General features: G+C 41.6%; 1 protein-coding gene across 1 annotated transcript in view; it reads left to right on the top strand.

Moving 5' to 3' along the window:
- The first annotated feature begins 4,165 nt into the window (after window positions 1–4,165).
- The window catches only part of LOC100136226 (pituitary homeobox 2), a 52,029-nt gene continuing 29,897 nt past the window's right edge, over window positions 4,166–26,297 (top strand). Inside the window, exon 1 of the mRNA XM_021584103.3 lies at window positions 4,166–4,647. The gene's annotated coding sequence lies outside the window, so the exon portion shown is untranslated. The remainder of the gene's footprint in view (window positions 4,648–26,297) is intronic.

The raw sequence follows: 26,297 nt of genomic DNA on the forward strand, positions 1-26,297 counted from the left end.
GGCTCCATTTAAGCTCCAGTTGTGTTAATGACCTGGAAAAATGCAATGCAACCAGCCAAATTTTATCTGTATGCAGATAATACTGTGATCTACGCAAATGTTTCTTCTCTGGTTCAGGCTGTTCAAGAGCTTCTGACTGCCTTTCAGTGACCTCAGACCTCCCTATATGGTCTCAAACTAGTCTTGAATGCTCAAAAAAGTTAAACGCATGACATTCACCAGAACTCGCTCTCAGCCAGAGGTTAGCATTTTGCCGTCTGGGGGCACACCCGTGAAAAGGTGACATCCTGCAATACCTCGGTCTTTGGTTGGACGATAAGCTGTCCAACAAAATTCCTGTAGATCATTTTGTAAGGAAGCTTAACTGAAATTGGGCTTGCGTCCCACTTGCTTGTTTAAGCCACTTTTCTTTCTGTAATTGATGATGGTGACTTATTGTATACGTATGCAGCCTGTTCTGTGTTAGAGACTGGACTCATTTCAAGTCGCTAACCCACCATTCCACCTTACATGCGCAGACAGCTACAGGGCCTGCTCTGACTACATGTGTGGGTGTGGGTGTCGGATGAGCTCTGATTTCTTTGTGGGACCCACCGCCATCAAAGTTGCCCATTCCTGACCTAGATGTACAAGTGCCCTTTAGTGAGTTTAAAACTATGGCCAAAATTGCTGATGAGGAGTATCATGTTTCCTGTAGGCCTGTTGTAGTGCTGTCATGCAGTTTGTATTGTATGCTTACATTTTGTAATGCTGTATTGACTGCTGCTGCTTTATTGGCTAGGTCTCCCTTGCGAAAGAGACCCTATGTCCCAATGGATTTTCTTCCTGGTTAAATATTGTTATTTATTTATTTTATTTTTTTACTTTTTGCTTGAACAGAGATAAGGTGTGTTTTTACTCAGACAGAAACAGCAAGTTTAACATTGCCTTTCCCTTCTCCTTTCTCCCTGGCTCTGTATATTTCTCCAAATTATTGAGTAGCTGGGGACTGCTTCTGTTTCTGCTGCTACCCTAACCTTGGTTGGAGCTGTGTGCTAAAGCCATGGTCAGGCCCCTGAGATTCCCAGTTTCTTAGATGCCTATAACTCATCCCTAGCCCTGCCTGTGAAGGGAGCTTTTCCCACTCAATCCCAGGCCTGAAATATCCTTTCAAAGGCAGCAGACTGGAGACAGATATGTAGGTGTTTTAGATAAGGTCGGAAATGCATTAAGGGATTTTTCCATTTTAAAGTTGGGTTTGGGTTTTTTCCCTTTCTTTCCCAGAGGCTTGAAAAGGGAGAAGGACACGGAAAAGGGATGAGAAGAGGTAGAGGTACAACATTAAGGACGATAGCTTAGGTTTGTGGTCAATTCACAGCTCATAAAGGGAGGGAAAGAGTATTTAGTGAGTCAGAGTCTGTGGAAGGGCAAAAGGCAGTAGAGAACAGGGTAGTATTCAGGAAGGATACTACTGAGATAATGGGCCAAAGAGATAGGAACCAAATCATCCACGAACATTGATCTCTTCATACCCATAATTACAAGGAACTCGATTGAGCCTGAATGTGTGAGAAAACATTGCCAACAGAAATGATGGATTTCAGCATAAGGAGTCCTTGAAGCCAAAGTGAAAGCGTTCAATTAAAACTTCCAACCCCCAACCTCAGAACGATTAATTTATTAAAGCTGAGAACTGGCCAACAGAGACTCTTTAAAAAAGACAACAGCGTGTTATCCGATCGTGTGAAAGCGAAAGTCATTTTAAACAGTGAGTCTGTTAAGGCCTCAGTATGCCGGTATGTGTGTGGCATTCCCAGACCTTTTTCTACTCCATGCTCTCTGTTTTATAAGAGCTTACTCTCTGCCATGGCGTTTACTTTAAAACGTTATAATTACACGGCCCCCGTTTTTCCAAGGCTGATTGTTTACTTTTACCAGCTTAACATGCACAGGGCCCGCTCGACACACAGTCACACAGCCTCCCTTCTCCACGTTGTATTAGCGGTGGTGTTTGTGTGCTCGGGTTACAGCGAGATTAGCCCGCTGGCATTCCCTTTGGTGCCGCGCTGTAGCGCTCTTTCACCCAAAGGGCTCGGCCACTCTTTTCCCTAGCAGGAAATCCCGCCTCCCCTTTGAAATGATCCTGTATTTTCTTTAGTAAACCCTCCTGCTAGAAACAGGAGCAGGGAACTCATCCAAAATATTATTTTATTGAATTCACAAACAGAAATTACTTTTGAATCATAAATTCCATGTTTCTTAACAACACTGTACTGACATTCACATTATCTGCCTTGTTATATTGTATGAAGATAACCCCTGAGTTATATTCCCCATATTGTGAGTGAAATAAAAATTATTTTCTTATGGCATCCCCTCAAATGGATCATTGGATTTGCTTGGCTGGGGAATGTTTGGATTCATCTGATTTGAAGGATGAAAGGCTGTTAAATCCTTGCGTCAATCTAACATAATAAAAAATCCCCATCAAAATCCGTTGGTTTAAGATAGCATGGGCTGTGTCTCAATCCACTGCATCCGCCTATGTCGGCCTTCCGCATCTGCAGTGGAAGGTGGCCGAGCTACAGCAGTGTTTGTCAGAGCATGAGACATCCCGGAAATTGGTCTTCTCACGAACACATCTGCAGGGTCTGAACGGTTAGAGCACTAAACGTAAAGATTAGCTTCTCACAAATACAATGGTATTCTCCGTTTTTATCTATGACCCCCACAAGCCCCACGGGACTCGTCTGAAGTCGGTACCGCCGATGTGCCAACTTCTGTCTGTAGCGCCCAAACCGTTTTGTCTACAAACTAATATGACCCCCTATGCAAAGGGGATATTCTCACAAACAAGATGGTAATCTCAGTTTTGGTCTACAACCCCCAATAGTTCACAGGACTTGTCTGAAGATAACTCAGTACCGCAAAAAAAAAAAATGTAAGTATGGAGGTTGTTTTGTGCCAACAACAAATTAAATATATGTCCAAAAACCAATATATTTCCTGAGCTTTCTTGTATATATTCCCCAATTGCATTGTCAAATGCAATTAAACATATTTGCAATTGCACCAACATCACACTCGAGCATCCAGCACCATTAAACATGTGCAAGCTACAAGGTCATTAGAATTGTTACTAGCTGTTTCAATTGTAACTAAATCTAAACTAATAATGAGTCACCAAAAACGTATAATTACAAGAAAAGGTAACTGTGTTGGTACAGGCATAACAGAGACTTATTGTAAAGTGTTACCATTAGGTCATACACTTTACATTCCATGGGCAGTGTCACAGGGTCACTGTATTGTATTGCCTACTTACGAGCTAATATTGTTTTACAATGTCCATTAAATTGGTTATTATGATGTAACTGGTAACTGGCAATAATTAAACGGTAATTATAGGCTTTCTACTGGTAGTTGCTCGAGTAGCCTCTTCTGGCCTATATGTAATGTTGAGTCTGACCATACGTTGTTGTTGATGAAGACCAGGTTAATATCAATTAAACATGTATTTAATTTACTAAGGAATGTTATTTGTATGAGGTCAGTTATGTTATAGCCTATCCACTTTAGGAGACGTGTTTATATTTTTAAGCTAAGCTGTCTATATTATGATATCATGCTATATAGCAACCCAATATGTAGGGATGCAGGTAACCTAGTGGTTAAGAGTGTTTGGCCAGTAACCGAAAGGTTGCTGTTTTGAATCCCTCAATTGCTGATTTGAATCCCTTAACCGACTAGGTGAAAAATCTGTCAAAGTATCTTCGAGCAGTTCACTTAACCTTAATTGCTCTGATAAGTCAACCCTGGATGGGAGTATCAACTAAATTACATTTATTTTATACATTTTAGCGAGAAGGTGTGTGTGTGTTATTACAAAGGTCAACCATTTAAGGTAAAAAATAAGTACAAATCTACATAAACAATGTTAGGAGAAATATGCGACTTGAATTGAACATACACTTACACACTTCCAACCAAATGTGCATACCTTTTTTCACACTTGTGCATCAAGTTCTGTTTCCTGCATGGGTCTTGATTTATATTGTCTGCTGAGTACAATTTGACACAAAATCAGGACAAGCTGTAAATTGCACAATGACTCTCAACATTGCAACATCGCACACAATAACTAAAGATTGAGAAAGTATGTATAAAAAAAATTGTAAGCAAAAGCAGACTTGTGAATTCACTGAAATAAAAGATGATCATGTCACCCGCTCCCTCCTAGAGGCTTAATCATTTTGAGAAAATTACAGGCAAGGGCTGTCTTCAAGAGAGGGTTCTCTTCCAGTCACTGACTAGCCCCCACAGAAGAGCAGAACACGTGCATTCTGAAAGGGAAGACAGGAAAAAAAGCAAAAGAGGGGAAAAGTTGTTCAAAACAGTCTGGCAAGGAGTTAGGCAGGAGGAAGGCGATTCTTCAAATCAAATCAGATGCTGATTGGATAGCTATCATAAGTGTAACTTGTGATAGGACACGGGCCTTGTCAGAGATTCTCTCTGGTGAGTATGAAGACCGTTAGGATGAGTAGGAAGATGTAGACAGCAGCGGCAATTAAAATAAAGAAAGTTCAAGTCGTGACCCAGTCCCTGTACAGAAGATCTTCTCTCAACTCCAGCTCTTCTAACCAGAACAACTCATTCAACTCCTCCAAGGTAAAAAAGGATTTCCTATTTCTCTGCATGCAGCAGTTCACTTTGCCATTATCTGTACCCTGGTGTATTTCTTTTTACCGTAGACCAGTGGAGAGTTTTGTACAGCCTAGGCAGAGATTAAGGCAAATTCTGATAAGGACTCAGAGTTGACTCTCAGCATTAAGGGGGATTAATGTTTAGCTCTGTGTGGCAGGGCCCTTCTCAGCAACGGTGTTGACGCAGTGTTGCAGACCTTGCATTAATCCAAAATTAGTATAAAAGATCAGATGTGGCCACCGAGGCGAGCCTTCTCAGAGCTTAAGCCAGTAATCAAAACTCACTTTGGGACAATGAGGCACTGGGAAGGTCAATGAGAGCCCTGTTTTGAAGGAGAGAGAGGGGGTATTGAGGAGGAAGAATTGCGCTGGGCTGGGGTGGTGGTGGTGGTGGTGGTAGTGGGGGGATGGGGTTATGACAAAGGCCTCTTGAAATAATGGAGGGGTATGTGCCATCCATAGCGGTTTGAATCCTCCTCTGGAGGTGTTGATGAAGGTTCTGGTTACCACAGTGCTGAACAGTGGTTGGAGGTGTTGATGAAGGTTCTGGTTACCACAGTGCTGAACAGTGGTTGGAGGTGTCCATTAAACACTGCTGTTTAATGTCACCAAGAGAGTCCTGAAGAGGGCATAACAACACCTTTTCCCCCACAGGAGACTGAAAAGATTTGGCATGGGTCCCCAGATCCTCAAAAAGTTCTACAGCTGCACCATCGAGAGCATCCTGACCGGTTGCATCAATGCCTGGTATGGCAACTGCTCGGCATCTGACCGTAAGGCGCTACAGAGGGTAGTGCTTACTGCCCAGTACATCACTGGGGCCAAGCTTCCTGCCATCCAGGACCTATATACTAGGTGGTGTCAGAGGAAAGCCCAAAAAATTGTCATAGACTCCAGTCAACCAAGTCATAAACTGTTCTTTCTGGTACCGCATGGCTAGCGGTACCGGAGCGCCAAGTCTAGGACCAAAATGTACCTTAACAGCTTCTACCCTCAAGCCATAAGACTGCTGAACAATTAATCAAATGGCCACCAGGACTATTTACATTGACACTGGAGATTTACCTACACTGCAGGACCGTCTTTAAATGCTAGCATTTACAGAAAAATAAAGTAAACTCTATTTAATTGGGACATGAAATGGAGGAAATTTAGACACTTACAGTTGAAGTCGGAAGTTTACATACACTTAGGTTGGAGTCATTCAAACTCATTTTTCAACCACTCCACAAATGTCTTGTTAATTAACAAACTATAGTTTTGGCACGTCGGTTAGGACATCTACTAAGTGCATGACACAAGTAATTTTTCCAACAATTGTTTACAGACAGATTATTTCATTTCAATTATGTGGATATATTGAAGCAACATCTCTTGGAGTGGCCATCACAAAGCCCTGACCTCAATCCTATAGAAAATGTGTTGGCAGGACTGAAAAAGCGAGTGAGAGCAAGGAGGCCTACAAACCTGACTCAGTTACACCAGCTCTGTCAGGATGAACGGGACAAAATTCACCCAACTTATTGTGGGATGCTTGTGGAAGGTTTCCCATAAAGTTTGACTCAAGTTAAACAATTTAAAGGCAATGCTACCAAATACGAATTGAGTGTATGTAAACGTCTGACCCACTGGGAATGTGATGAAAGAAATACAAGCTAAAATAAATCATTCTCTCTACTATAATTCTGACATTTCTAAGACAGGGAATTGTTACTAGGATTAAATGTCAGGAATTGTGAAAAACTTAGTTTAAATGTATTTGGCTGTGTATGTAAACTTCTGACTTCAACTGTAAACCACAAGCTGTATGTGATGAACACTTGCACATTTCTTCAAGAGCAACTGTCCCAAAAAAACAACTTCTCATTTGGAAAACAGCCTATGTGGCATTGATATGAGTCAGAAACATTTATTCTACTGTCAAAATTGACTACAAAGTGTAAATAGGATAATTTTGGTCATAAAGTAATTCTGGTCCAAAACAGAGTTTTGTGAGACTTCACAATGTAAATTAAGGTTGGTTTTATTTCAATCCTGGTGACATCCCACAGCTACAAGCACACAAGTAATCATCAATTCGGAGTGCAGCTGCACACGACCCAATCATAAAGCTGATGGTAAATGTGGGTTGACTTTGGATATCCCAACTGGGCTAGTTAGGGAGCTTCAGTAAATTACACAATGCAGCAATTTGTAAAAATTCCAATAGCTCCAAATTTCATTGATTAGAAAACCTGAAACAAATTATAACTAGACATTTTTTAAAGAATTTAATTAGAAAACTGAAAGGTGTGCAACATGAAAATATTGTCTCATTTACGTTGTGTAATTTATTGGCGGTCCTTAACTAGCCCCAGAGAGAGGGTATCCAAAGTAAAACCAAATTTCCGTGATTGCACACCAGCCGTCTGAAGCTAATTGGCAAAATAATTTGTCTAAATCTTCCCATCTGCGAGCACACACAAGAGACGCCCACATCAAACCACACCCGAAACCAATTCACATTTGAATTTAGTCATGGCCCCTAACATTTTTTATTAACCAAATCGAAAACAAGGCCAAATCAGCTGTGATGTTAACCATTACAACTACTGTTAATAAATGCCTACTTTTATACGGGCACAATAAATACACTTACAAATAGTTTCCGAACTACATATATGAACAAGTTCCAAAATTATATATTTATAGAGATTTTATAGTGTGGGAGCAAATTACAGTGGCCTTGAAAAAGCTCCTCAATCAGCTCCTTTTGGCTCGTGCCAAGCGGTAGCAGCCTTTTAACTGAGCACTACATTTCCAGAGAGCTTCTCCATGTCCACAGCGTTCAAAAAGTATCCGAACAACACACCAAATACAAATGACAGAGGACGACATGCACAAAAAACAACAACACAGCCAGACAACCATTTATGGCATTTGTACCACACCATGGCAAAACCCAATCTCTTCAAGTGCCAGCAGGGTACCAGCCTAACCTGAGGGACTCCCACCACCCTAGTGCCCCCCACTCAACCACCCACTGCTCCAGCTAAGATTAGACAAATTAAACACTATTATTCACATCAGTCCCACAGCTGGCCCTTTAATTGGTTTTATGTTAACTATCATAATGGTTTGCTTTGAAAGCCACTGTCGTCTCCTTAATTTAAAATTTGAGAAGTACTTTTGGCCCAGTCTCTGGGATTTATCTTCTCTCTCACTGCAATTGAAAAATAGTGGGGTTTTGGGAAGTATATATTTGGTTAAAAGTCAGGCAGAACTGAACAGAACTGAAACCAGCTCAATAATATATTCTGCCATGTCTATCATGTAGTATTTTATCAATTATGAAACACTGTTGAGTGTAGAGAGACGTCTTTTGATGGCCATCTTCTCTGGGCGGGGTAGTACAGTATGTGTGGATGTTCGTCAAACTTTCCATCTTTCCATGCGTTTGGATGTGGTATTAGTTGGAGGCCTGTAGACTTAGGAAGGTCGGTGATGGATAACCTAGTTTTAAACCCATCATCACCCAGAAGTAGGTACAATGTGTCTGCAGTGCTATGCCCCCCACCCAGGCTGAGTTTGGTCTAGACACGGGCACAGGAATTTACAGTTTGTCAACGTCCTGTTCTCTGCCACATATCTGAAATACATAATGATATGAAAAGCTTGGAGTGTCACTGTGGAATAATTAAAGACAATTATCAAAATAGACATCCAAAATCTCTTTGGGGCAGCATTCTTAGCCAGCGATATAATAGTTAATACATTTACCCATCAGATCATTCAATAGTGATCAAAACTTGAAATGTTTGTTTCTGAATCGTTAGACTATTTTAAACAATGAAAATATTTTCACTATATGTGGATGATGGTCCATAGCTAGAATGACATCTTGATTAGGTCATGGGAGACTTAACCTTCCAAATCCTTATATCATAACTGACGGTATCACTTTATGATGACAATTAAATTGTGCCAACTATAAAAGCATATTCCACTTGCATTTGCTCAGAACATCATTTTATTTGATGAGTTGCAAGTGTCAGCGTCTAGCAGTAAGGAGCGCGTAACTTTCCTTGAAGGAAAAAAAACAACATTCACAGCAGGTTGGGATTCTGTGTCTATAAAATAGTGACAGAGCTACTCACGCCTCGGTGAAACGTGATCTCTAACTCTGCAAGCTCCATATTTTAGATCTGAAGCATTAAAAACCCTTTAGTTTGAGTTTCAGATTTACAGTGGGATTACGTGTCCTGTACAAGTGTCCTTAGCTAATAGCTAACGATTATTTTTTCCCCTTCCACTTGACTCAGCATTCCACGTTAACACTCCGCTTTATTTTTGAAACACTTGGAAATTTGGAGGAGCTCTCTATAACGTTGGGGATTTAAATTGACAAAGATATGTTTTAATGATTATAAACACGTGGAATGACGATGATTCTATGCCTGGTTAGTTATCATTGGAACATGAAAGACAAAAGACTGCAGTGTAAAGTCACGTCATAGAGTGTGTCTCTGCGTGTTTTGAGGAGCTGTGGGGTATTGGTTTTCATCCCACAACACAGCACTGATGTATGCGTGACTCATCTTAGTAAGTGGAGTCAGCACATTAAAAAAAGCGTCGCTGGAACCGCACTCTCTTTCACAATCATGTGTTTCACATTTCTACTCTTTCTCTCTGAGAGTATTGAAATTGCCATTTCTTACTGCAAGTCATCTCAGGGCTAATTCAATTTAGACCATAGGCTGTCCCTAATTCCTTCTCTATTTTTTTTTTTTTCATTTCAACTTCGTCTTCTGCATAAAATGTGGTACATATTCAAATGTTTTCTCTTGGCAACAGTCAAGCATTTTGACACAGCAGTTGTTAAAGGATGTGTAAAGAAGACAAAATATGTTACATTTGTCTATATCGCCCCTAACTGCATTCGGTGGTATCATGCTCCATCCAGAAGACTTTTACTTTTGAGCATCAAAGTAAGCCTTGGCAGGTTTAGCGGTGCACATCTTTCTTTGGTTAGACTGGACAGCTCACTGAATGATGTGATGCGTCAGTGGGCCTTACCACTCGGTCCCTTTAGGCCTACACAATGCGCCCATGCCTTTTTCTCAGCTTTTCCCTGTAATTTGGTGGTGGGGGGTTTGGGGTGGGGGTAGATTTCCAGTTGTAATACAGACGGATCAAGGGCCATAATTGCAGTCCTCTGTAAAAATTCCCATAATAATAAATGAGTGAGGGCGTTAATTAATGATGAGGAATCCATTACTTGCTCATATGACCAGGCCAGACTCATATGACTGGGGTCCCTCTACAGCTGAGGGTAAATAATTGCTTATTGATAATGCCTTTTCTGATAGGTATTTCTGTTGTAGTTTGGTTTTATTGCAAAAATCTATGTTTAGGATAATGTCCTAGTGTCAGTAATTTCATCTTCACAGGTGTGCACTCTGTTTATAGTGAAACACCTTAAAACTAAATCACAAAATACATCTATTTATATAGAACATTTACATGTATACAAGGGAGAGTGGGCTAAGTTGAGCCAAGGGCTGCGGTCCAAGACACACCCTATCCACTCAGTCCTCAAATTAACTGAACACTTCTGATGACGTATCAAGACGTCTGATGAGTATATACCTGCAGGGCAAGGGAGGAAGGAATGATTTTTAAATGGACCACCCTTGGCCGGAAATTAGTCACTTGTTCATCCCACGATGATTGTGTTTTCAGCCACCGGTAGCTTGTGGGTGCTTTATATGCGCTGCAGTCAATTATGAGTGTATGTCTACTTACAGTTGAAGTCAGAAGATTACATACACTTAGGTTGGAGTCATTAAAACTCGTTTTTCAACCACTCCACAAATTTCTTGTTAACAAACTATAGTTTTGGCAAGTTGGTTAGGACATCTACTTTGTGCATGACACAATTAATTTTTCCAACAATTGTTTACAGACAAATTATTTCCCTTACAATTCACTGTATCACAATTCCAGTGGGTCAGAAGTTTACATACACTATGTTGACTGTGCCTTTAAACAGTTTGGAAAATTGTCTGGTTCATCCTAAATTTCCAAATGCCTGAAGGCACCACGTTCATCTGTACAAACAATAGGACACAAGTATAAACACCATAGGATCACAAAGCCGTCATAGCGCTCAGGAAGGAGACGCGTTCTGCTCTCCTAGAGATGAACGTACTTTGGTGCGAAAAGCGCAAATCAATCCCAGAACAACAGCAAAGGACCTTGTGCAGATGCTTGAGGAAGCAGGTACAAAAGTATCTTTATCCACAGTAAAACGAGTCCTATATTGACATAACCTGAATGGCCGCTCAGCAAGGAAGAAGCCACTGCTCCAAAACCACCATAAAAGAGCCAGACTACAGTTTAAAACTGCACATGGGGACAGAGATCATAATTTTTGGAGGAATATCCTCTGGTCTGATGAATCAAAAATAGAACTGTTTGGCCATAATGACCATTGCTATGTTTGGAGGAAAATGGGGGATGCTTGCAAGCCGAAGAAAACCATCCCATTGTGGAGGTGCTTTGCTGCAGGAGGGACTGGTGCACTTCACAAAATAGATGGCATCATGAGGGAGGAATTGTGTGGATATATTGAAGCAACATCTCAAGACATCAGTCAAGTTAAATCTTGGTCGCAAACGGGTCTTCCAAATGGACAATGACCCCAAGCACACTTCCAAAGTTGTGGCAAAATGGCTTAAGGACAACAAAGTAAAGGTATTGGAGTGGCCAACACAAAGCACTGATGTCAATCCCATAGAGAATTTGTGGGCAGAACTGAAAAAGCTTGTGCGAGCAAGGAGGCCTACAACCTGACTCAGTTACACCAGCTCTGTCAAGAGGAATGTGCCAAAATTCACCCAACTTATTGTGGGAAGCTTGTGGAAGCCTCCCAAAATGTTTGACCCAAGTTAATCAATTTAAAGGCAATGCTACCAAATACTAATTGAGTGTATGTAAACGTCTGACCCACTGGGAATGTGATGAAAGAAATACAAGCTGAATTAAATCATTCTCTCTACTATTATTCTGACATTTCACATATTTAAATAAAGTGTCGATCCTAACTGACCTAAGACAGGGAATTTTTACTGGGATTAAATGTCAGGAATTGTGAAAAAACGGAGTTTAAATGTATTTGGCTATGGTGTATGTAAACTTCCAACTTCAACTGTATATGAAATATATAATTATTAATATTTGTCTCCTGTATTATAGCTAGCAAATTAATTAGCTAACTAACGTTAGCCTGCCTAGCTGGAACTTCTGAAGAAGGAAATTTCCAAAAGATAACCAAACAATAACATATTGACCTTTTGCGTAGTAGCAAAATGTCTATCTTATTTGCATTCATTTTTACTTACACTTGTATGTTGATTTCTCCATTGATATTGTTTTTAAGTTTTCGGTAACTTTTCTTAGCGGATGTACAATCGTGGCAAATTGAATTATGGGGAGTGTCAGGCCCCGGAGTGAACATAATTGTACACTCGCAAAGCCAACTAAAAACGAGGGCTGAGGGGCTTAATTTGCATACTTCCCTTGCTTGGCTAATCATTTGGACCACCCTCCAAGATGGTGACGGGGATTCCTCCAAGGGCATAAAGTGAGGGTAAGTGGACAAGGGTGTGTCTTTTAAGTGTTTGGACCGCAACCAAGGGGTTAGTTGAGCCACACCTTGTTTGATAAACAAAATGGATCATGTGACCAAATATTTAGGAAGAGGTAATAATTTCATGGTGTCTGAAGGAAGAAACCACATGGGAAATGTGCTAAGCAAGTTAGGTCCAAAAAAATATTTTCACACAGTCAAATTAATTAATTGTGATATAGGTTACATAATGCTTGTAAATAAACATGTTAGCATACACTCTTACCCAGAGCAACTTAAAGTAGTGAGTGAATACAAACATTTTTTTTTTCATACTGGTCCACCATGGGAATTGATCCCACAATCTTGACATTGCAAGTGCCATGCTTTACCAACTCAGCCACACCGGACCAACCAATAAGATTGCTTTATACATCAGTTGGGGTCTCTATAAGCTACAATATTAGGTCCTATACTTAATATGAAAGTGCCTTGGTGTAAGTTGAGCCAATAGCCATTGGCCAATGGCCACCATATCCCATACAAATTATGACATTTTGTCAGTTTTATGCATAATATGCATACTATTTCTCACAAAAAGATGGTCATGCCATTAGTACACATTCCAGCAGTACCTGGTAAAAGATTAAACACACACACAGGATATTTAAGGAAATATATATACAAATATATATACATGTGTGAATAACTAGCTAACTAAAATTTACTAATGATTAATAAATGGTTAGCAAACTGTTTGTAAATAAATGATTTATTACAGACCCCTAAATAAAGCGTTTTACCTATACCACACCCCCATTCCATGAATTAAGCTTTGACCTACCAGCACCATCACCCATTGTTCAGAACACCATCACCCACTTACCCCGAGGCAGCTCAACTTACCCTGTCCCTATGCTCAATTTACCCCATAGCCAGAGTAAGTTGTGCCAAGAGACAACTTTTTTTTTGTGACAAGCTATGTTTTCAAAACGGTTATGTTTACATGAATTATGAATATTTCCAGGGATACACAACATCCTGAAATATATGTTGATATCTTTGTCAGAAAGAATACTATATTTCCCTTGACGTAGTGACGCTGAAGGTAAAAAACATATCAAGATGCCCCAGTCTCCCCTACTGTATATGCAAAAATTTGTTCATGGTGCTGTAGGCCTACTTTTTAAAACAGTTTGAATTATAATGTCCAAGACTCATTCAGTAGGTGACCACTCAACAAAAAATCTGTGCTCAAATTGAAGAATAAGAAGTAGCATTCTACTTTGGAAGGCCTGTCTGCCTGTCGTCCTCCAGAATAGCAGGAGTTTTGTGTCCGTGCTTCTATATTTAAATGTTGAGGTCATGAATGATCCTCTGTGGGATTACAGTGGCACCCATCATGCTAGTCAACAGTATCAAACAACTTGTATTCTCTGTTGCGGTGAGAGACACTCGCCCACACTGACTGACTGCACGCTGCACTCGCCACCACTGACAGCTAGCGAAAGGTAACCCACCTCCGCTTGTTTCCGATAACTAATCTGATCTAATCTGGTTATTTTGGAGGTTTCAGAGGTACAGTAAAGTAACATGGGACTAAAATGCTACCAATTTTAAGACAAAGGCCGGGGTTAGCAAACAGGGTCAATGTTACAACAGATGGCGGTTCCAATACCTTATCACTAACTCTGCCATCCAGTGTCATATTTGTAATGAGTGAAAATAGTGGCATTAGTGGGACAGGGTTTAGTACCATCAACAAGAAAGGTGCAAGGAAAACTTCAATTGATCAAGTGATGTCAATTGAACTAACGCTTTCCAACATGCGACTGACATGTAAATGTGTTTGCCAAGTCTGCTAGTCCCGTGACATAACGACCACTGATAATACCATGTACCGAGCTGTGAAGAATAACAATAAGGTGGCTAGTAGCATTGTAGCAAGGTTAAGCACGGAGCTTTGACTGCCCCAGCAGTTTGAAGGGCTAGGGGGGAGTTGCTCTTTAACAGGCCGACACTAAATGTCCCTGCGCTGCATTTGTATCCATTAACACGTCAACCGTGTATGCTCTCAATTTGGGAAGTGTAATGGGAGGCAGATGAGTGTCTGCCATGGCTCCCCTTGCAGTGAAGAGACCCCGGTAGGAGGAGAGATTTGTCCAAGTAAAATCACCTCAACAGGGGGGAAGCTCTTAGGTCAGAAACCCCAAAGTTGAGGCAAGCGGAGCCTGATGGGTTTGTGATGAAAACAGTGTGATATATCATCGCCCCAGTGCCCCTGTACATTAGGGAACCAGACACGCTGGGAGCTCCCTGCTAGCTTTCACTTGATCACGGTTAAGCTGAGCCACTTGGGGTGCGCATGGCATCATTTGTTATATAGAGGGAAGAATGTTGTGAAATGATCTGCCTTTCAAAATGGTGGGTTTTACATGTACGTACATATACTGCAACTGATCACAATGTCAAGGAGAGACATTTCTAAAGTCTAAGATCTTTCTGTACAGTGTACTTGTTGCTAATGCTACATCTGAGATAACAACTCTATGCTGACAGAAATTGTCTTTCATAGATCATTACCACATTACTGTCCTCCAATATTACTGTGTGTGTATACATTGGCCATGAGTACAGTCTATTGTGAGTTTGGTAAATATTGTGTGGTTGATGAAATGTTCACAAATTGTATCTTATAGCTTCCCAATCTGACCTCCCACTGGCCCTAGAAGTAGTCAATGAAGCTAGCTAGTTCCCAGTACTCAGGAAGTCTGGGACTTATTACCATGGGAGCTACTGAGTCTCCCCGAGAAGAATGCCATCGGTTTAAAACAAATGTTATTGTTTTTCACAGGAAACCTATGTGATTACTGTTTTCTCTCTTACACACACACACACACTCACGCTGAGCACTGCGCTGTATTTGTGCATGTGGTTCTCATTCAGTCCCCTGGTGAGGGGGAACCAGCACTTTAGAGTTTTCATCTTTATTAAGTCACACCTAGGACAGGTTCAACAAAACACGACACTGTTTGCATAAAGTATTGGACAATCTCGAGAAGGCCATCTGTCTGTTCACTTCAAACAATGGATTGGGTTTCCTTAACATGGCAGTGGTTCAAAAGGGGGAAAAGGCAGGAGCAATACGTTGAGTGGTCCTTGGGTGCCATCAACGTCTGTGTAATCGCGAATTGACAGCAAAAGTGAGGACTCGTGTGGTGAAAATATGGAGTTATTTTTGTCTCTTTATGATTCAGAGCTGCGCTCTGTATTGTAAAGGTGGGCTGTTGAGAATGCACTTCTCTGTGTGTGTGTGTGTGTGTGTGTGTGTGTGTGTGTGTGTGTGTGTGTGTGTGTGTGTGTGTGTGTGTGTGTGTGTGTGTGTGTGTGTGTGTGTGTGTGTGTGTGTGTGTGTGTGTGTGTGTGCTTGTGTTTGCGTGTGCCAGTGAGTGCGTGTGTGTCAGTGTGTTTGATTGTACAAATGATTTCCAAAAATGTATGAGGCCTACTGAATGAATACAACCACATCTCTTTATCTCTCTCTTTCCCTCTCTTTCCCTCTCTCATCCTCTCCCTGGGGATTAATGAAACACATACACAGAGAAAAAGGAGGAAAACAGGGTAAAAAACAAGACTAAAGGCATCTTGTAGGAAAGCTGCGAAACCGAGGTCCCAGTCACCCTGCATGCCAAAGCTTAGAAGTCAGACTGTTTGTTTTGCCTCATGTGTCGACACAGTCTTCTCTGTTCTCCTGGTGAGGCTGCTTTCCTCAGCAGCTTTCTACCATACACTGTGTGTGTGTGTGTGTGTGTGTGTGTGTGTGTGTGTGTGTGTGTGTGTGTGTGTGTGTGTGTGTGTGTGTGTGTGTGTGTGTGTGTGTGTGTGTGTGTGTCTGTGTGTGCGTGTGTGTGTGTGTGTGTGTGTGTGTGTGTGTGTGTGTGTGTGTGTGTGTGTGTGTGTGTGTGTGTGTGTGTGTGTGTGTGTGTGTGTGTGTGCGCATGCGTGCGTGCGTGCGTGCGTGCATTTTTCTACCACCCGTCTCCCACCGAGCAACCTCGATCTCAAGACACCACAACCAATCAACCTCTTCCATCCAACAATATGCAAATGTTGTGAAAGAGCCAATGAGAGAATTGATCTGGTTTGAACGTGCCCATAATATTTTAATTCCAAAAACATGTTTTTCAGAGGCCTCCCTCCCAGTAATGCTTCTCATGTGAAGCTGTGGCTTTCTCAAGAGGGAATTTGAACGTGCTTGGTGGCAAATATTTTCTTATGTTTTCCTCAGGCTGGCACATGATTTCAAAGGGAAGCATGTCACATAATGGGACCTCATATCTCCTTCCAATTGAAAACACATTGAGGCTCTTGGCTTGAAAATGTCAAACCAACCAACAGGCATACTTTGTGCCAGATTGGAAAAATATTGAGATTAGTATGAGAAGAAGTGATGATAATGCGTACTAAACAATTAGGCAGAGGTGGAAGCCTTAATCGGTTGGAAGGATTTACTATATAGGGATTTAAGTGTGTGTGGTGTGTGTGTGTGTGGGTATGTGCATGTGTGTTTTCGCTTGGCCACCTGTATCGTGTTTAGAGAACGCCATAAAGCACATGACTGTGCCCTCTTCTGTGTCCTATTCTGTAACTTGTCTTTCCACTTCCACTGTGTTAAGCCAAAGCACATGGTTAACAAGTCCTCCTGTTTTAATTGCTCCCACCACAAGGCTCAGACACACTACTTGAGCGATGACAACCAATGTCACTGGCAGAACCCCCAACCTTAAAGCTAGGATGCGCCTGTACTGGTGAAAAAGCTTCTTTTTTTTTTCCCCTAAATGACGCCCTTGTCTCATTTTTAATATTCAGCTCAATATCCAAAGTGCGCCACTCTGCCACATTCTGATTGAATTTTGAAAATGAATACATCTTCTGACATTTCATTCATGTTTCACCACATTGCCACAATCAGGTGTAATATGTCCTCCACCGCCCTTTGAAGCGGAAGCTGTCGATTTTAACAGCTTTTAAATTAAATTAGGATTCTCATGAAGTCACATTTTCACTAGATGACATTTACCGGAGTCCTAAAAAGGCTAGTTGACAAGGTTTTCATTAAATACCAGGCAAGTCGTTTGCTGCTTGAAAAGGGGGAGAAGTACTACTAAAAGCATTGGAGTTTATTTCTGAAATTAAAATCATTGGAGTCTCTTTTATTGCTTTCCCTGCCTGGCCTTTACCCAGCGAACAAGACGTTGCAACCCACATGTCGGCAGCCATCACCTCAATCTAAATGCCCAAGTCATCGCAATACGTTAAACTCAATGCGTTTGGCACTTGAAAAATGTTACCTAAAATGTGTGTGTCAATTAGCTAAAGGACACGTACTGTACAGCTTCGTGAGAACTTAAAATCAAACATGATATACAATGATATTTAGTCAGCGATTCCATTATTAAGTGATCCGGTAAGGATACTTTGAGATCAAATATTCCATTAGTATGTACTAAACCTTGCTTTTATTGCCTTAATGTCATCATTTCAGGTGTTTTTTTGATTACAATTGTAAAGTGTAGCATTTGTATGGGAAGTGTTCACTGAGTGTACAAAACATTAGGAACCCCTTCCTAATATTGAGTTGCACCCACCTTTGCCCTCAGAACAGCCTCAATTCATCGGGGCATGGAGTCTAGAAGGTGTCGAAAGTGTTCCACGGGGATGCTGGCCCATGTTGACTCCAATGCTTCCTACAGATGTGTCAAATTTCCTGGATGTCCTTTGGGTGGTGGACCATTCTTGATACACACAGGAAACTGTTGAGCGTGAAAAACCCAGCGGCGCTGCAGTTCATGATGCTCATGGCACCTACTACTATACCCCGTTCAAAAGGCACATAAATGTTTTGTTTTGCAAATTCACACTCTGAATCGCACACATACCTAATCCATGTCTCAATGGTCTTAAAGCTTAAAAATCCTTCTTTAACCGGTATCCTCCCCTTCATCCACACTGATCGAGGTGTATTTAACAATTGACATCAATAAGGGACCATACCATTCACCTGTCATCACCTGATCAGTCACTCAGCGTATGTATGTGTATGTCTGTACATTGTATAAATCAGAGATTAGATCTGACCGATTAAAATGCCAGTGGAAGGTGGACATGCAGTAGGACAGCAGGACCATGGTGTCATCTCAGACAGCCCTGGTAGTACAGTTCTGTAAGGAATGGTCCTGGTGAGCCTAGGGAAGACAGAGCTGGAAGCAGAGATGGAGCCTTATCTGGGCTTTAATTTCTCTCCCGAGGTGAGCTGTGAGAAGATCAGTGACACTAAACCCGGGAATTACCCTAGATATTGCCCCCCTGTGCTCTGCAAATGAAATCCGGCTGCCGGGTAGGAAGAACATCATGGTTAACACTCCGAAAATCAGTTTTTGTACTAGACCACAGCTGGCGTGATAGGGAGGGAGACGAAGGGAGGGAGGGAAAAAGAGAGAAGAGAAGGAGGGGAGGTGGGGACCGAAAAGGGAAGCGAGAATGGGAGAGAGTGAGAGCCTGTTGACGGACAGATGGGTCGGCCTCTTGCAGGTCCACACTCTGGAGGAGTTCTTGCAGGAATTGCTTGGGCTTTGAGTGTACCCTTCCTCTTGCAGAGTGAGTTTGTATTGAAAAAAGGCAGTGGTGAAACCAGAACCACGACCCACCTGTCTAGGCGAGAGGCCGTGGCGTGTGTGTGTGTGCCTGTTACGAAACTCTCTATTCCTAACATGTTTGTATGCGTGTGTATATGTGTGCACAAGTGTGTATGTTGGCGCATGTGTGTGTGTGTGTGTGTGTGTGTGTCTGTGTGTGTGTGTGTGTGTGTTGGGGGCACTGTGCTCTTAACCTTCAGAATCCTGAACCCCACCAGCTGTCTGTCCCCTGTGCTGCCCTGTTCGTGTCTCACCAGCCCTCTCCTACATGCTACACACAGACACACACACACACAGTTTCACTTACAGACAATACACATACACACACTATCTCTACACACATACACATGCACAAACACCCTGGGGACCTTTATTAATAGGTCCTGATCAAGAGTGAAACGAGCTGTACACTCTTTAGAAGCCCATCACTCCTCTTCTCCAGAAATAGAGGATGCACACCCAGTTAGCCACCAGAGAGGATTTAAAGCTTCTAAAAAAAAGACGGATGTTTAGCCATTGCCAAATCTTCTTCTACTCTGTTCCATGATGGAAAAGGTGTAAATCTCCAGTCAAGTCCAGAATAGCAGGTAGTTAGTAAGGAGAGCTAAAGATTGACGGGACGGTAAACAGATTCCGCTTGAGATGGAGCTTAACTTTGATCTAATTATATGTTGGCCCCTTGAGCAGCGAGAATAATTATCACTTCCGTATGGTAATTTAGTTAACATATAGGGTTGTGTATGATGAACCTGTAACATTTGTCCGGAGTTCAATGGGACAGAAAAAGAGGTGCTGTGGAAACGTTTTGAAATGTAATGGGAAATCTATGGCGACACATTTTGAGAAAGGATTCCTCAATTATGAGCCTCAAATGGAATGAATATAAAATATACATACTAAAATCAACTTGTTCTCAAAACCGCTTGTGCACATTATTTTAAATAAAAAATATTTATCTTCATGCTTTGGTTTTTGTGCATTCAATATACCAGAATCAAATTCTATGATGAAAAGGTAGGACCCATTTGAAATATAAACACCTAGCTACAAAATAATGTTGTCTTTATTATGTCATTTGTATGGCCATAATATTATAATGATGTTGTCTTGTAATTAAACCAGTAAAGTCAAGTAGTAATCAACCTAAGGGTGTTTTGGAGATGCTTAGTTCCCTGGTCAGTTGGACTTTCCCCAACTTGGGAGTGGAAATTCACAAGTGATATTTTCCAAGTGGTTTGGATGGGGCTTTACCTGGCTTTGGCTGTTCACTTAAGCGTTCAGTACCTTCTGCCTTTTGGCTGCCTGCACATGTCTTGAGGCCATGGCGTAAAGTATCAACCCTTTAGCTGACAAATACTGCAGCTACCACTTACTAGGCTTCTACATTTTACTCTACCCTTGCTTGAGCAGTCCTATGGTTTGCATTAATAAGGGAACTTGAGTACGATTCAACACAGTTGTCGGAACTTGAGCAAACCTCAGTTAAATGACTAAGTACCGTCTACAGCAATCGTTTTTAAGGGAGAGATTCCATTCATTCCAAGAATACTGGCCAATATCGTTTTACTGCATGTTAGTAATGATGACATGATCATTTTTGGGCTTTCATCAACTTCTCTGTCGGTGATGTCTGGTTTCTATCACTTTCACTGTCATGAATCATTACTTTGACCTGACTTCTACTTGCTGAACCCTATTTTAAATCAAGTCTAATTTAGGCACTGTAGACTTTGAAGACTGGCTCAGGGCTTAGTGTAGAAAATAACTTATTTTGGCAGAGCCATTTCCAGGCCGTCCTCGTACGGAATATGATTCCTGGGTGCATAACTGCAGGCACCAGATTACGATGCCCAGGTGTCATTATTATTTCCATTGCAAGTTTCCTACCGTCCACTAGGGGCAATGCTAGTGCCTATTAATATCTAGTAGGCTCATGGCTTGCTAGGGCATTGTGAATGGGGTAAGAGGAAAGGCTTAAACAACAAGCTACAGCTATGAGGACCGCAGGTTCAATTCCAGTGTTATGCACTCCTTTAAATGTTTTATTTTTACTGCTTACCCTATCCTAAACCTTAACCCTTAACCACCCAGAATGAATGTCAAAAGTTGAGATTCTGTTGAACTTTTGCACCGTTCGACTGACAGCTAACATAAACCAACTAGGCAGTAATCAAAATTGCCACACAGTGCCTAATCTACATACAGTTCACTACATACGTCCCCACAGTACAGGATGAATGCATCCCCACAGTGCCGAATGAATACGTCCCGACAGTGCATATCTCTGTTGCTGCAGTTATGCACGGGGACTGCCTTTTCTTTGGTGATCGAGTTGGCCTTTTCACATATTTATCCAGTTATTGATTATTATTAGACTACTGGGTTTGTACAGTATAGGTCGAACAGTGGTTGATGAGACAGGAACGGAGAACCAACCAGCCTGCTCTGTTCTAAACAAAGTGACGGGGCTGCTGTTGGACTGAACCACACTGGACACATTATCTATATCTATTACACAGAGTGATGAAGGACTGAGGAACTTATGCTCAGTCTACGTACAGCATGCCCATGATAATTACAATATCACTAGTCTAATTTCACTTCTTCTTTACAGATCACTTTAAACAACCAACATATCACATCTCACACTTCACTCGAAGCAATAGCTTTTCTCGGGTTCCCTAGTAATGGTCTAACCACATCACGTAACTATGACCAGAACCATAAACTTAACAGTCCAGGTATACAGTTCCCCCTAGTCCGCCTCTGTCCACCTCCTTTTTTACAGCTGGCATTTCTGACGTCTCATGTTGCATTTCCCAAATGCTACAGGCGGAGAGGGCAGACATCGTAAAAAAAAAAATTGAAAGCACTTGCCCACCTGTCGTTCCGGTGTAGCGCTAGGACAGCCATTTGGAACCCACCTGCGATTCTTTGGTCTGGGAAGGTGTGGGAGGAGTGGGTAATATGGAAACCCCATCAAGCACATTATGGGCACTATGGATGGAGTACCCCACCACCCCCCTTCCCTCTTCCCTCTTCCATCTTCCCTGCCTAAACAGGTGGGGTTCTCCACTGTAGCCTGCATAGATATTGGGTTTCCCCCTTTGATACCGTGTTGCAGAGTTAGTTAATTTCCTCCACCACCACGTAACCCTTTTGACTGACAAACAAAATGGGAAATGTCAGTATCTCTTTGCAAACGTGTGTCAATTTTACAAGCGGCCATCAACATGTCTGACAACACGTGTAATTTTACCCTTGTTGGGAAACCATAGTCAAAATAAGAGATGAATTGGCCATGGGACCATGTCAAAAACAATACATTGTAATCACAGTTTAAGTGGAAGTGCCTGTGTACCATAAACAACAGACATGTGTGTACGTCACATTTCGAAAAAAAATAAGCTTTTGACAAACTTAGACATTGATCGAGAGACAGAGCGAGAGAGAAAGAGAGGGAGAGAGAACGCTTCAACATGCTGCCTTGTATCCGCATCACGTTAAGGGATTCTCCGTCACTCAAAGGTGAAACAACAGCCGAGGAAATGTGGAAATACTGACAAATTGTACTGTGTAGCCACGTTAGTAAATCTCAAGAGCTTAAACAACCATGTGCAAGTTGTTCTCGACCACTTCCAAAGTCAAGAAACTGAACACCGCGTACATGTGATCCCACTCCTCTGCTAGTCTAAGTTGTTCTCTGGTCTGTTTTCTTGACATTGATCGGTTATTGTTGCCCTCAAAGGACACCCGAGATCCTGACCGCTGACCCCTGCGATTCCCGTTGTGTGGTGAGTCATCTCCACGTCTGGTCGTTGACACAGTGGCGCGAGGCGAACTTGGACTGCACTTGACTCCCTGCGTCCTCCCCTCTATGTTCTAGCCTGGCCGTCCTATATCCAGCGACGTGTCTGACATAGTTCCCAACTAATAGAACAATGCCGGGGATTACGACAGGGAGCTAAATTTAAAGTCAAAAAGCATCCCTATGAAAGTACTACGGTCAGGTCAACCAACCAAAACGATCAGGAATGCGCATGATGTGATCCATCTCACCACATGCATGTTGCTTGTTTTCTTTACAAAGGTAATGCCCCATCTGCAAAGAAGCTATGCCTGAAAGAAATGTATGATGTGTATGTTGGAAAAGGGCTGAAATCAGAGGCATTAATCAATTTGTAGCAGAGATAATTCTGGAAAATATTAAAACAAAGGCCTCCTTTATTTACTGTGAAACATATATGGATTGACCTACTAAAAAAGACATCACTTTATTTCTCTCGGGGATCTGGTATGTTTCAATGGCCCTGGGACCGTCTCATGACAAGTATAGATAAGGAAATTAAACCTTGCCCGATCAACAAGCAAATAGGAGCCACTTGTGCAACATTGTATATCAATGGCACATTTTTTATTTTTTTGTGGAGCTATAGCGACAATTCAAAAGGTCCCCGTGAGGTAAATGTGTCACTATTGCCATTTTTTTCAGGAGGGAGGGAGGAGGGAGGCTGGCATCTGTTGTGACGAATTACACTTTTGTCTCGTGTGCACTGTTGGATATTGTGTCATAGGATCTACTGCATAGAGAGAAAAGCTGTGTAGTGCACTCCGTCCTGATAGTTTGGTCCAATGCTCTTGGTGATTTAACGAGTGAAAAGACTTCCTGGAAGGGCAGAGGTATTTTTGGCTGTGGCGATATTTCTAGAGCCTGGGCACACTTTATTTCAGTGAGATTTACTTCGCAGTAGCATCTATAAATTCATCCAGTGTTGAAAGGATGCAAACATACCATGAGAGCATTGAATAGCGAAAGTAGGAAGTTCCTAAAGTTTAACGATCCAAACTAATCGAGTAGTATATTATTCTTTTTGTCTTTGATGCACCTCTTTTTCATTGAGTTTTGATCTTCGCTATCTCTGTGCATCACTGTGGAAGTTGTTACTTATTTCCAACTAATAATTGTGTAAATACAATGTGGTAAAGTTCAACCCTGTCCATGAGCAGCCTTTCTCTTTTAATTACCAAGGTCAGTGAATCACTACACTCCCTGAGCAAACCTCCTCTAGCCCCAGCACTAATTTACTATTGCAGAGGAGGAAAACACCAAGGCACAAGGCAATATGAGAACGGAAAGGGGGAAAATCCTGCCCCAAATGAGAAATGTGTTTTTGTGTTTGCTTGCCAAACAAAGCACAGGAATTAATGATATGTTGTTTGTTTCTCAATCATATTGATCTTCTTTTTTTTGTTGCATTTTTTCCTCTCGGAAACCAGATCCTCCCACGCATAGCTTTGCTTTGGAAATATAATTTTCAGCAAGTTTAAAGATGCCATTCTAGCACCAACTAAATTATGCCGGAGAATATTACCTCAAAGACCATATTGATTCCACTTATAAAAATGAAGCATTATGTGGGTGTTGAGTGGAGCAGTCGGAGTGGGTTTGAAAAATAGTATCAGTTTCAGTGGCTCAAAGAGAAACATCTGGGTGTTGGGCCGCTCTCCAAAGAACACAAACCCAGCTGAGAACAAAGGACTCTAGAAAGAGTGCAGACACCCTTCAAAACAAATGGCACCATCTTTGTTACAGTAGCTTCCAGTCTAGACTCCATTTGCACTTCCAGTTTTTTTATTTGATATCTTTTTTTTTTACTAAGTTGTATTCAGCCACAGATGGTGCTTTTAATGAATAATGAAATTGAAATCTTCATAAGGAATTTCAGCAAGTGCCCCACCCATGTGTTTTGAGTTTTCGTTTGTGGACGCGTTGGTTGGGTTACGTTGGAGTATTTCTCCAAGTTTTTCCTGACTTAGCTCCAGTGAACTGTAGACTTTGTTGTGTCTAAAGTCCGTGTTGCCAAATCTTTACTATATTTATTAATTTTGTCTCGATGCTCCTCCAGCCAGGTCCATATTGCCAACAGTCATATCCCTCAGTCTCATCATGTCATCTCTGTCTCTCTCTCTGGCCGCAGATGTAAATGGAGAGTTAGCCATGAGTAAAATAATGACAGGAAAATTAGGAGATAAAGAAACAGGTTTGTCTATTATTCATTCACAGGTGAATGAACAGACAAGTCTATTTTAACATGTTAAATCATGGTACTTCCAAAAGCACAGTTTCCTTATAAGACAATAAATGCTGAATGAATACATGTCATAACTTTGCATGTGTTGTTACCACATTGTTACCCTTGTGTACATTATTTCACTTGGTAGTTATCCACCCACCCCTGGTGAGAGATAACCTTCTGTATTTGGTTTCTACCTCTCTGGGCTGCTCTCTCACTGGGCTAGGAGGCAGCTGAAGAGGCAACCCGCTCCATTGGTTACCAACATTTGCCCACGGCCCATCTTTCTCGTCACCAAGAGGTTTAAATCAAAGAATCATCTCCCTAATGCACATAAAACCAAAGCAGGTCAAAAGGTTCTGAAATTATTTGACACAATTTTCCATCCATTGTCAACGAGGTAGTGACTTTATGGCTAGAGGGTGCCATGTTGGGAAAACATCCCTCTGTTCCTAGAAAGCCCAACAGCATGCTGGGATATTGGTAGGGTTACAATGCGATCATCACCTCGGAAGACAAACGCAGCCTAAATCCCGACGACAAAGCGTCCAACTCGAATGAATCAGAGCGGCAAGAAATTCCACCTACTTCATTCCCCGTTTATACCATAACACAGAGTTCTCTACCAGCGATAGAGGAGGATATGGGGCCCCAAAAAAGAGTGTAAGACCAGGGAAGGGAAAACATTGGGGAAAAGAGCTGAAAAACGGTACATTTCTTGCTTCTGTAATTCTGCCGAGTGACCACAAAAATTTGGCTGTGAACCGCGTCAGTCTGTTATCATTATTTTCCTTTTTCTCTCTCTTAGTCCTTCTTTTCTTCTGCAATCGTTTACCACAGCATCTGCATTTTCCCTAACAAATGACATCTGAAGGCAATCCTTTCCCCCTTCATTTTATAGCAAGAAAAGTAAAAGTACCCCCTCAAATGAAGTTGTTTGACTTTTTCCCCATTACATTGATACAGTCTTCATATGTGTAATTTAATCTGTCAGAGAGTAAAGGGCGGAGAGTGGGAGAGTAAAGTAAGAGACAGACAGAGCTGAGGGGAAATTCCTTGTGTCGAAAGCTCTGTCAGTAAATCGGATGTTTCTTGTATGTGGTTTCAGTGACCACACCAAAGACGACTAATTAATTGGACTATTTGGTGCACCAGTTAAGAGTAAATGCAAATGTTGCCCTTTTCCTTGCACATCTAGACTCTTCTGGGTTGATTTACATTCCAGCAAAACTGGGCT

This window comes from Oncorhynchus mykiss, chromosome 25 (genome assembly GCF_057628025.1).
Source record: "Oncorhynchus mykiss isolate SJ-2025 chromosome 25, ASM5762802v1, whole genome shotgun sequence".
NCBI lineage: Eukaryota > Metazoa > Chordata > Actinopteri > Salmoniformes > Salmonidae > Oncorhynchus > Oncorhynchus mykiss.